Source organism: Lissotriton vulgaris, chromosome 4_1 (assembly GCF_964263255.1).
Source record: "Lissotriton vulgaris chromosome 4_1, aLisVul1.2, whole genome shotgun sequence".
NCBI classification, from domain to species: domain Eukaryota; kingdom Metazoa; phylum Chordata; class Amphibia; order Caudata; family Salamandridae; genus Lissotriton; species Lissotriton vulgaris.
The window spans coordinates 164,290,159-164,303,455 of record NC_141691.1 but is presented as its reverse complement, the minus strand read 5'-3'; the positions used below and the strand labels follow the sequence as shown (position 1 = coordinate 164,303,455).

General features: G+C 48.3%; 1 long non-coding RNA gene across 3 annotated transcripts in view; it reads right to left on the bottom strand.

Moving 5' to 3' along the window:
* Positions 1–13,297, bottom strand: part of LOC147718523 (uncharacterized) — a 290,327-nt gene that overhangs the window by 75,249 nt on the left and 201,781 nt on the right. For all 3 annotated transcript variants that reach the window (XR_015309983.1, XR_015309986.1, XR_015309984.1), the window contains one exon: positions 8,971–9,084. This is a non-coding gene — a long non-coding RNA (uncharacterized LOC147718523). The remainder of the gene's footprint in view (positions 1–8,970; positions 9,085–13,297) is intronic.

Sequence of the window (13,297 nt, the reverse complement as noted above, 5' to 3'; positions counted from 1 at the left end):
GTAATTTTCTTTGTCTGACAGTTGTACACAATTTTTCTCCTGAATATGTTTTGCAGGGCACCCCCTCTGCCAAGACCGTTGCCAGACTTGGATGCCATGAGGGAACGTGATTGCATACGGCGTTACCGCTTCCCAGGACAGTTGATTCAGGACCTGACGGACAGACTGGAAGCACACCTGCAACCACGATACAGGTATCCAACTGCGCTGACACCCAAGGTAAGGTGATGGCAGCACTACATTTCTTTGCCATAGGCACGTTCCAATTTACCATAGCTGATGTGGGAGGGATGTCACAGACAATGTTCAGCCGGGTATTAAGTGATGTACTGAATGCAATGTTGCTGCACATTGATGAATTCATCACATTCCCTACTCCTGAACAGTTGACAGATGTCAAGGGGGAATTCTATGCCCTATGCCCTGGGACGCATGCCACATGTAATTGGTGCAATTGATGGTACACATGTTACTCTGGTGCCACCACAGGCTCAGGAGCAAGCGTACCGCAACAGAAAACACTACCACTCGATAAATGCCCTGGTGGTGTGTCTTGCCAACATGCTTATCTCACATGTTTGTGCTCGCTTTCCAGGATCGTGCCACGATGCATTCATCATGAGGCGTAGCAGGATACCACAGATGATGCTGCAGCTGCACAACCATCGGGCATGTCTAGTTGGTGGGTATACTCTGTTAGCCATGTATGTCAGTATGTCATTACCTCATATTACACACTCATTTCCATGATGTCAATTTGCAGGAGACGCAGGATATCCAAACATGCCGTGGCTAATGACTCCCCTACGCAATCCCAGGACAGCTGCAGACCAGCGGTACAACAATGCTCATGGGAAGACCAGGCGGGTGATCGAGCGGACATTTAGACTCCTGAAGAGCAGGTTCAGGTGCCTGGACAAGACAGGCGAAGCACTCCAATACACCCCACTCAAGGTGTGTAACATCTTCATTGTGTGCTGCATGCTACACAACATGGCAGTGGAGAAGGCTGTGCCACTCATCCTAGATCCTGATGAACTGGAACATCCGCCCGTTGAGGATGAAGGCCTTGCCCATGATGCGAGTGACGAGGAGGTTGAAGATGATATCCGGAGTCACCTCATCCGCAACTTCTTTTCATGATGGTGAGTCATAGGTGAATTTTGTCCAAACCTCAACTATAGAGTTGCATGGGTAGCATGCTGTGTATGCAGCTGACTGTATGCAATGTCACTTTGATGTTTGATGTGCAGTGTCACACAGGTGCAGATGTTATGCAACACACATACGTGCTATGTGTGTACTTGGAATGTACAAGTGTACTACAACATCAGGCTACTTAACATGACTATGTCAGAATGACATTCAACAGGACTTGACCCCTTGTGTGCCTCTCATCCCCAGCTCGCTCTGCCTGTTGTCCGCTGGTGCCATCTTGGTCAGCCTGCTATTGCTCATTATGATTGCAACGTCAGCCGAATCAACGGAGCATGCATGGACATGTGGAAAAGTCAATTTGGGTAAGGACTGTTTAGCGTTGGTATGTTTTCAATTGTGTGGTACATGTTCTTGCGCATGTTGTTTGACCATGCATACATGTAACAATATCTGTTTTCTATTGCATGTAGGCCCACTCCCATGACAGGATAGTCACCCCACCTGACAGTCATCTGTAGTTGTTTTAGACTCTGATGGAAGCATCAATGTGGGTTGACATTGACACTGAGACATTGCATATACCATGGTTTGACATTGTGTGGGAGGTCACAACCACAGACTCTGTGGGGGATTGCAGCCTCACTGTGTGCATTACAATGTATCTAGATCATCACCTCTACCTTTTGGGCCAGTCCAGTTTGGTTCATAGCAACCATGTTGTGTAGGTGTTACCCAGTGTATGTTCCACTTGTTAAGACAACTGTCCTGTGATTCTGTTCGCATGGATGCATTACCCCTTGTTGCAGTATGTCATGTCGCTGTTGTGTCGTTGCCTCAGTGCAGGTTGTGAATACTGCTACACCAGCCTTCACAGTGAGTATAAGTTCTGTTTACATTGACCTGATACCATGTATGTTGGGCTGATGACATCACAATGGTATGCTGATGCACATGTGAAATATTCTGTGGCACCAGTGGGGTGCGGTCATTCACATGATTCTCTTGTCCCGTGCAGCATTTCTGTGCGGAGGTCGGGTTCTTTATGTGGCTTGGCTCCTCATTGATTGGTGTTGACTATTATTCCACCAGCTTGTCATGTTTAGCATGGTGAGGCTCAGTTGCTAGAGCAAAATACTGGCTACAGAGTGCCTGTATTGCAATTAGGTAATTATCTTCCTCATCATATGTGATGCTGACAGCTGTTGTGGGTGATGTACAGTGTGCCCTCATGGCCCTTACGGGTACACATGAACATATACAGATATTACACTTTGCGTAAGAACCACTTCCATATGTTAACATGTGTTTGCAGGGGACACATCCTCATACACTGGGAATTAGTTTTTGTCAACATAGATCTCATTGCATCGTAGCAGACTTGTGACCTTTACACCAGACTCAAATAGGTGACAGACTGTCCTAGGTTTCATGTGTCCGTGTTACGGCATCTGCTCTTATGTGATAGCATGATGACTGATCTCTAATTGGCTACAGTCATTACACTTCACAAGTATGACTGGTACAGTGAATATCATGTGGTATTTGTAGTGTCTGTGACATGAGATAGTACTCCTAATGCTTGTTTGCCTCTGTTTCAGGTCTCCCTCCCTGCAGTTCCCATCCTCTCCTTCCCTCGCCTGATCACCCTTTTGGGTCTGTCATTTGTACTCAGACCAAGGGGCTATTTGGAGGTGGAACCCTTTGAGCATCACACCACTCTGATGGAGTAAGGTACGGGCAGTCCTTGGCAGTCTAGTGGCGCATGTTTCAGCTGCATTACAGGTGACATCATTCAATGACTTATTTTGTCAACTGGTCAATGGCACTGACCATGTATGTTGGATTATGCTCCATGGCCTCACAAGGTAAATCATCATGTTGTGCATGACGTGTCATTCAAAACGAATATTGTGCCTCCTTGATGTCAACGCACATGTCCTTCTAATGTGCATGTATGATATTTGGCCTATTGTAGGATCATTGATGATAGGTGTTTACGTGTACTGTGACAACATGGATGGTGTAGGTTGAGGCTTAAGTACTGTATTGTGTGTGAGGTAGATGGGTGTGTAGCTGCTGTTTTGCTTTGGACACAGTACTTGTAGACTACACTTGCTGATGCTGTGTGTCCTGTGCCCCACTTGTCCCTAAGGGGCCTGATCCTGTGACTGTCATCTTTGCTGATTACTGTGTCATTTAATTTGCAGTGACCCTGAGTGACGCAGACACTCCTGCATTCACATACACATGCAAGTTTGTGGCTTGACAATGCCCTTGTGGTATGTGCTTGTTTTGCAAGTTGTCGCACCCCTTCGGACGTAATGTCTTCACACATTACTGCTGCTGCATACACAGCCACTATGCCGCGCACACTACCCTGATCCAGGACCACACACGCCTACAGATTACCCCTCCTTCAAGCCATTAGTAGAGCATGCTCCAGCCATCCTACACACAGAGAACACCAGACAATCATCCACCTGGTATCTCAATACCTCAAACTCACCCATAACGGCTTATCTGCCTGTGTGTGCAACACATACTGGCAAGACTATGCAGAGACACATTACAGTGTGTCTACGTACAACCAGGTCATGTGCCTCGTACAGCACACACACACCTTCCTTTCGCCAAAATTAAGACAGTGTTTCCTTGTCAGCACCACAGCAGCACACCTCGCCTTCCTTACAGTAACGTGGCAGTACACTACCTTGGCACACCTATTTAACATTTCCGTCACAGCCAGTGGAGTAGCCACCGGGTACACACGCCATAACCACGTCTCTTGGGTGTGGTGTGATGTGGCCGTTCTGGTGAAGATAATTGTCGCACGTGGCTAGGTGTTCTGTAGGCGTTGCACACATCACATCAGTTGTGTACTTGTAACTCCATAGGGGGAGGTCACGTGATCAGGTGAGCTTGTGTAGACTGACACAGCCCATAGCCCACAGTCTGTGCTGCCACCCTTTGCCTGTGCACCATTCATCATATCCACAGTACAGCAGCATGCTGATGATAGTTCACATACCTGAGGACACAGTTGTAGCTACTCCCAACGTGGCCACCTAGCTTTATAGCCCTGATCTATACACCTCCAAGTGACTCTCTGTGCCTGTCAGTAATTGCAGTTTTGTGAGGCAAACCCCCCTCCAGCATTTACTAACCATCACAGGTGTGTGTTTCCATCCATGTATCTAGTTGTTAGAATATTGTTGCCTATGTGTGTCCTCATCCAGACTCATATCCAAGTGTGTGGATGGCTACAGTTTGTTATGTACTCTTGCATTTCATACCTTTGCACACACATATTCTTTATACTGTGGGTACAGGATGACTACACAAATGTGTGTGATGTAATTTATATTTATTAGGTGATCTTGTGCAGGAAACGTGAGTAGGTGCTGTACAGGAAGGGGGGGGAACCAAAGTTCACTGCTGGAGATGAGATGCCTTACAGTTTGAGTCAAAAGAGTCAAGCCCACAGTGCTTGGCATCATTGGGCAGAATGTGACCAGCAAGTCCATGCTGGAGAGTCTCATGGGTGATGCTGTTGCACCCAAGGGCAATATGCCAGGTCAGGTGTCCTGGGAGTTGTGCATGACCCACTGCCTCTCAACGTCTTAGCCGTGGACGACCCTTCTTCCTTGGGGGACCCTCACGTGCAGGCATGGACGATGCATGGGACGCTACGTCAGACAGTTCCTCCTCCTCCCTCCCTGTGGCTGGTGTTGCACTTTGCCTTGATGTTTGTGGCCTGGTGACACAGGGAGGGTGCTGCATGTTGCCAGCAATCTGACGTAGTGATTGGCTCATGTCCCGATGCACCGTCAAGAGCTCAGCCAGTGTTGCCTCCACCCGTCCATAATGTAGTTGTTGCCTGGCATGTTGCTCAGCCTGCTGTTGTTTGAGCTCGGTGAGGGCCTCCACTACCTGGCTAACCTCCCTGGTGTCCCGCCGGTATGCCTCCAGGATGGTACTCAGTTCAGTCACACCGTGCCCTGCAGCTGACTGGCCAGAATCTCGCCTCCGCCTTGTGCCACTCCCACCACCCTGACCCACACGAGCACGGCCTGCGCTTGTGGGCACATCTGATCGACGAGACCCCCGAGTGCTGGCAGGGTGGATGTTGTCTGCCACCTCAAGGGTGCCCGTCAAAGGCTGTCCCTCATTTTCAGACTGGCTCTCTGGTAGATCATGGGCAGGGCTCTGACCTGTCTGCTGGGATGTGGTGGGAATGGGTCCGGTGGTTGGCGCAGATGTAGCTGGTACAGTTGCTGCAGGGGTTTGGGATCCAGAGGGGCCAGGTTGGTTGAGTGGCGTCGCTGTCGGTGGGGTGAGGGTCCTGCTGAGCCTGGGACTAGGATCTTTCTCCCCCCTGGTTGGGGGTGGTTTCCACACGTTGCCCTGTGTGTGTGAGAGACAGACACAGTTAATGCACTATCAAGAAACATAATGATTTTTTTATCCATTACCAGCATCACAGTTCCACAAGCTTGACATTGTTTTCATTGTTCATTTGTGTATGTAGTGGTGGCAAATTGACATGTACTCATGGATTTTTTCCTTCTTCAATTCTCTTGACAATGAGTGACACAGCCATTACTGTGTCTTGTATTGCATTGTGCATGTTAGTGCATTGTGTGAGAGGCACAATGGACTTGTGCATCTGCACTGTGCATGTTATAGTTGTATGTGTATTCGTATGAGAGAGTGTTTAGTTGTGGTACATGACCATTGTGACAGTATAGCACTCCATTGCCTGTCCCCATGGGATTTGTTTCTGTACGGGGTGTGTGTGACAGGCCATGCTAGTAGTTAGAATGCGATTTGTAAGCTTCCATCCTTTGTGGTTTGGCTGTGCCCTCATGAGACATACTACCTTGATCGTGGTTGAGGGTTCCTGCACAGGATGTCTGACCTTGTCCTGGTGTTTTTGTTTGCAATGTTCACAGGAGGGCCTTGTTCTGCCTACACCAGGGCCCATTGTCTACTACAGAGCTTTACAAACTGTGTGTCCTGAGACAGTACTGTGTCACCTGCAAATGCTGGGTGTGTCGCAGGCAGTTGGCACATTACTGCTGGTAATTGAGTAACATCCCTAGACATTCTGGTCTATGGTCTTTAATAGACCTATGAAGTGCTCTGTGTGACTGTGTGTGTGCCCAGGTCGCTGGGGTGAGTTGACCGTGGGAGGAAAACTGAAGGTGGAATACAGAGGGAAGAGGGTGACAGGGTGTGTAAGCCAGACCTAGGTAGGGAGACAGACAGAGGGAGAGTGAGGGGGACGGAGATAGAGGGGGACGGAGACAGAGGGACGGAGACAGAGGTTGACAGACACAGGGAGACTGTCGGAGGGAGGGAGACAGACAGATGTAGGAGGGCAACAGAGGGATGGAGACAGGTGGTTTTGCCTCGCTCGCTTGCTACACTGCCTTATTGTGTCACCAAATGATGCATCTCCAAAACGTGTCTCAACAACATGTAAAAATTAGATTTCTGTGGTCTACTATCTTGTCTGTACTTTCACACTCCCTGTGCATTCAGCATGGTGCTTTTGTGTGTACCTGGGACATATGGGATGAGAGCAGCCTCCTACCCTACACCTTCCACCATTTCAGCCTCCACCTTGCAACTACCCCCATACAGTTTGGCACTGCTGTGACTCATGGCCACCCACCCCCATACTGCTGTGCACTGTTGTAAGTTCCACCATATTACATGTGTTTGTTGTGTACTCACAGGCTCAATGACTCCTTCTATTCCATGTACTCCCACCGGTGGCAGCAGGGTCATGACTTTCTCCTCCCAGGGATTGTATACTGGAGGTCTGCGGGGACCACCACCGCCAGTGTGGTGTGCAGCAGCGTAGTCCTGGTCCATCTTCTTCTTGACCATCCTGCGCAGATCATACCACCTGGACTGGCATTCCTGCCTGGTGCGCCTGATGGGTGCAACAGCATTGACCTTGTCAACGATCCTCTCCCACATGCGCGTTTTGTCAGCCATGCTGGTCTGTCTGACCAATGCACCAAACAGCTGTGGCTCAACTCGGATGACTTCACCTACAAGGATCTCATTTTCCGGGTTAGTGAACTTTGGATTCTTTGGTGTAGTCATGGTGTGATTCAGAGGGTGATGGTGTGTATGTAAGAGGGTGTGTGGGCCTTTTTGTGAAGGGGTGGTGTGGGTGTAGATGTGATAGGATGTATGTGTGCAGGTTAATGGGTGCAGTTGGTGATGTGCTGGCAGGCTCTTCTTTTTGCAAGTAGGTATGTTGCAAGGGATGTTGGGTTGTATGTGTGTACCCTTTTATTGGTCCATTTGTGGGTGTGGCTTAGTTTTAATTGGTGGTGTGTGTGTTATATGGGGTGGGTGTGACTTGTGCCCTCTGTTTGGCTGTTTGGATGTGGCCAGACGTTTGTTTGTCAATGGTGTGTACACAGGAGACATGTTTAGTGGTGTTGTACGACTCGTTTGAATAGTCCTTGTGCTGGTTTATGGGTTTGCGTTATGTGTGCGTGTGGTATTTTTGCGTACGGATGACTTGTACGGGCCGTTGGGGGGGGGTTGCGTTTGCTTGAGGGGGGGTGTGGTGTGTTGTTTGTGTGTGCGGGTGACTTGTACGGGCCGTTGGGGATGTGGGGGTTCGCGTTTGCTTGAGGGGGGATGTGCGTGTGGTGTTTGTGCGTGCGGGTGACTTGTACGGGCCGTTGGGGGTGTAGGGAGGTTGGCGGTCGCTTGATCGGGGTGTGTGCATGTCGGACTTGTGCGTGTGGGTGACTTGTACGGGCCATTGGGGGGGTTCGCGTTCACTTGAGGGGGGGTGTGCGTGTGGTGTTTGTGCGTGCGGGTGACTTTTACGGGCCATTGGGGGTGTGGGGGGTTCGCGTTCGCTTGAGGGGGGTGTGCGTGTGGTGTTTGTGCTTGCGGGTGATTTGTACGGGCCATTGGGGGTGAGAGGGGGTTCGCGTTCGCTTGAGGGGGGGTGTGCGTGAGGTGTTTGTGTGTGCGGGTGACTTGTACGGGCCGTTGGGGGTGTGGGGGATTCGCGTTCACTTGAGGGGGGTGTGCGTGTGGTGTTTGTGCGTGCGGGTGACTTGTACGGGCCGTTGAGGGTGTGGGGGGGTTGGCAGTCGCTTGATCGGGGTGTGTGCGTGTCGGACTTGTGCGTGCGGGTGACTTGTATGGGCCGCTGGGGGGGTTGGCGTTTGCTTAAGGGGGGTGTGCGTGTGGTGTTTGTGCGTGTGGTTGACTTGTACGGGCCATTGGGGACGGGGGGTCGCGTACGCTTCATCGAGGGGTACACGGTTGGTATGTGTTGCAGCCGCTTGCTGTGAGGAGATGTTTCCGTACGAATCATTCTTCATGCGCGACTACTTTGAGCCGTACGAATCGCGTACAGGCTTTCCGCACCGGATCGTACTAGTGTGGTTGTACGACATGTTTACAAATCGTACGGAAGGATTTCGGAATCGAATTCGTATGGGTCTCCGACTTTGATTCGTACGGTTCGATGATTTTCGTACGGTAATCGACGGAAATGAATCGTACTAGGCAGGTCGGACGGTACTTTCCCATTCTTTTTCCGGATCGGAATCGAGCCCAGGTGAAATACCTAAATATCCTTGCAGTAAGATAAAACTGTATCAATGCAAGGTATCCTGAAAGAAAGGACAAGAATAACAAAGCAAAACAACATGTAATAATAAAAGTCGTCATTAAATGACAAGAACAGTAAATTTGATAAGAATAAGTTTAACTTAAAACAAGAATCATCACTTTCAGTAGGTGTGAAACCAATTTCACTATTACCTGGAGTTGTAGAACTAGAATCATCTCCCTCCACCTTTTCTTGACCATATTACAAAAGAGGTAGCACACACGATCCCGCAGACACATTTCCACAAGAAAGAGTGTTTTTAGAATCTGGAACAAAAAAATAATTGTGAATCAAATCTACAACAACAGCATCATCTAATATCTCATTTTCATCTAATGCATTATTATTTTTTTTAGTTTCAAGATTATGTTTACAAACCCACAACCTTTCACAGACCGTAGCCAATCTGTTCAAACACCACCTAGAACCATTATTAAGCTTTGCAGATGACATTCCCATCCAACCACTTCTAACATAATCTCCCATTTGTATATCAAGCACCCTTCCTAACATGATTTTATTATCACCACTGGTTAAATCTACCTTTCGGTTTGCCTGAAAGTTGGGGATGCCCAGACATGAGTTCCGTGCTCACTGCAACACTGGATTAAACCAAGCCTGGCTGATAAGGGGTGATGCCCTGAAACCGGTCCCAGGATGCTTGTTTCCGGTCCAGGGAGGACCTGGCTCGGCAGCTCAGTCTGGACTGTTCCCATAAGGAACAGGGTCAAGACTGATTTGCATATGGATGGTTCCAGATTGGGAATTTTGTGAGCAAAAGAAGGATGGATGAAACCCAGATCCTTGTGACTGGGGGTGAAAGTTTGCATTGTTCAGCATTCCGTTCATCAATTGTTTCTTCTGCATTTGACCGTTTTTTCATAGAAGACTCATACATTTGTTTGAGATCCATGTAGGAAAGTGCCCCTTTTTGCATGGTTGCCCCTACCTTTTGCCAAACTGTTGATATACTTTGACTGAATGTGCCCTGGGTTCCTGAAACCAGGTAACCAGGGACTATGTTCTTTCCCTAAACAGTACTGTTGCAAAACCCAATTAGCAACTCTCTGGCCACATGTAAGCCCCTTGTAAAAGGTACCAAGGGCACTGTGACCAGGGAAGGCCTCGAAGGGCTGCAGCACTTATTGTGCCACCCATAGCGGCCTTGTACCGTTGCACACGCACACTGCCATTGCAGTCTACGTGTTTTGGGGAAGAACAAAGTGAAGAGTTGACATGGCACACTTCCTAGTGTGCCATTACTACAACCTACTGCCCTGGCATATGTAAGCCACCCCTCTATCTGGGTGCACTATATCAGTGGTGAGCGTACAGGTGCATGAGCCCTGTACCCCTACAGTGTCTAAGCCAATTCTTAGACATTGTACGTGCACTAATGCCATAAAGAGTGTATGGTGCTGGGAGTTTGTCATTACGAACTCCACAGCACCTTGATGGCTTTAATTAAAACTGGGAAGTTTGGTATCCAACTTCTCAGCGCATTAAACCCACACTGATGCCAGTGTGGGATTTAATGAAAAATCCACTCAGAGGGCATCTTAGGGATGCCCCCTGAAAAACTCCTTAAGTATAGTGTCCTGGCTGAGTGGCTGCTCGCCAGCTGCCACCACCAGACATGTTTCTTGACCCCTGGGTCCACAACCTCTCACTCTCTGGGTAGTGAAACAAAGCACATCCTGTGACGAGGTGCCAAGCCTTCTCCTCCAGGATGGTCAGGGTCCACGAAGGGGAAGCTTCAAAGGCTTGCTGCCTTTGTGAGCTACCCCAGCCATTTACTGCTCACAGCAACTGGCCCCCACCGGTGCTGACCCCCACTTTGGGCGGAGAATCAGCGGGAAAACCAAGTTAGGAGGAGAAGTGTGCCCACCTTTGCCAACCCCACCCCTCAGGTGGGGAGGCGAGGTGAAGCACAATTCTGTCCATGCCATCTGCAGATGGGGGACCCAGCTAACCAGAGTGAGGCTTATCCCCCCCTCCCACTGGAGGGTGGCATAATAGAGGGTGTACCCGTCTCAAGGAAGGGACCTATTGGTCCTGACCTATACCTACCTGTAAAACCCCTAAAGGTAGTATTTGCCTCTCCAGACAAGAAGAGAGAAGAAGAAGTGTTGTAAATAATTAATTTACCATCATAATTTCTATACAAGTAAGTACTTAATCAATAATAACTCAATCGGAAAGAAAGAAACAGAGTCCGTGGTGGTTAGAGTTCTTAGGGGTTTTATTCCTTAAAAAGGAATCGTTCCAGAACGGGATATCAGGTTCTTGCAACCACAGGGGTTCAAGAAGGGATAGAGCAATAATTTATTGACAATACATAGCTTATATACTTTTCATACATTATAGGCTCTAATGCAAGAGGCGTAACAGCTGAGAGAAACGAGATAACAGCATGATAACAGTGTCCACGTGTTGCAATACGTAATTGGAGGCGTGACCTGGGCGTGGATACAGAGGTGTGTGCTAGAAAACGTCACAAGTAGGTGGCAACAAAGCAGAATTTTGTAATGTCAGCAGAAATCAGAGGCATGGATGCGCGCGCAGCTGCATGACGTATGATTGACGTGAAAACAGACGGGTGCAGGGGATTTGACATTTACACTGGCGGAAAGAGACAGAAGTCTGGCATGTCAGATCAACTCGTGCTTCTATCATATCTGATATCTGATGTTTGGGAACCATACTATCTAGAGGAAAAGGTCTCTAGGGCAGAAGTTACTCTATACTGACTGTGTGTGTGTGTATAAGCGCCTGAGTGTCTGTATGAGATGCGGGGGCATGGGCCTTCCATGGAAACAGAGGCTATGAATTACTTGCATAGAGACAGCGAGGCCGGGCCCTTCGCCCTGCAGCTGGGAGAATGTTTACTTAAACTAGTAGGCAGGAATGCATTTTCGAGGAGCGGAACAGATAACTTCGAAGGTCGAATACAGTCTTGGCAGGCAGCAGGCTGAGCCAAACGCCATGGGCCGCACTGGAAGTAAGGCAGAGTTCACAGATACACAGACTGCCTGGGCTCTCGGAGTCAGAAAACAAGAAAGGGCTCAATGGCAGAATTCGGGGCCTACTTTGCCAGAGCTGGAAAACGTGTAAAGTACACCACAAAAAGACGTTGGCAAGGCATACTTAGGAACTGAATTATCAATCCATTCATGGTGGATCTGAAAGAGGACATGTTAACGGTGGACGCAAATGTATTTGCGTCTTCATAGCTGGCACAGGAGGGAAGTTACATGTACTTCAGGCTGGTACACGGAAACGGTGGGGTACACGCTAGGGAACATTATTTGACCATAAAATTTATATTTCCTCATTCCCTCCTTGTTCCCTACGGACCCTTCATGATATATCGATTCTCATAAACCGATTGGTCTGTTCTTGTAACATCATTTGCTCTTCTTTCTTCTTTTTGCGTTTTAAGTGAAAACTGGAATGTTCAATACATGAAGTGACGCACAGGCCACAAATCGCTGGCCCACACTGTAGGCACAGGCAGCAACTGAATACTATGGTAAGGGCAATGCCCAGGAAGGATAGGAGCTTCCATCCCCAAGCGGTTAACGTTGTCCAGAACCAACCGGACCAAGTCCAGGTGCCTGGATTCTGATGTATCAGATTTGCAATCTTATGAAGACGTGTAATAGCTTGATATACTGTTGGCGCGTTTTCTGGAATGAAAATGCAGCAACTTGACCCGATGACCTTACAAGCTCCGCCTCTGTCTGCCAAGATGACGTCAATAACAAGACGATTCTGAAGAACAACAATCCGCATAGCGGACTGCTCCTCTGTTAAGTTACCTAGGGCGGAGGCAGTTTCATTCACTACTGCTTCAAGTGTTCTAGTTAATCTGCGAATTAGTTTACTATTTTGGACGGGGCCTATGAAAAAAAAGAAACCTCTATTGAAATCTGTGTATTGCTCCCATGCCGTTTCAGTATTGTCGACAATCGGGAGATCTCTTCGGAGTCTATTCTTTACTAGATTTGTATTTCTGTGGTAGTCAGGAGGAGCTAGGAAAACAGGTGGCAGAAGGAATGCAATATAACAGGTACCATCCCAGTCTGGAGGTAGGCGTATGTATGCGGTATGACCACAAACAAAGTAGGAATGACGGGTAGCTTTGAAAGAAGATTTGCCTTGATCACTGAATTCGACTACGATATTACATTTACTATGACCTAAGTGTACGGAACCTTTCTTACTGACACATAATTCACCAGTGACGGGTAGTACTGACATAGCAGGGGGAACTGGTTCAGTTTCAGATTCAACAGTGAGAATCATAAGGTTAATTGTATAATTACCTAATCCATATACTTCATTTTCTAGATCAGTTCCTACTCTAATGGGAAGTCCCTTCTGGTCAGGATAACAGGCTTTAAGCAGAACTAAGTTCAAGTTTCCCCAAACCCAGCTCCCTTTGAAAACAGCAATATCAGGATCTACGGAATTTAT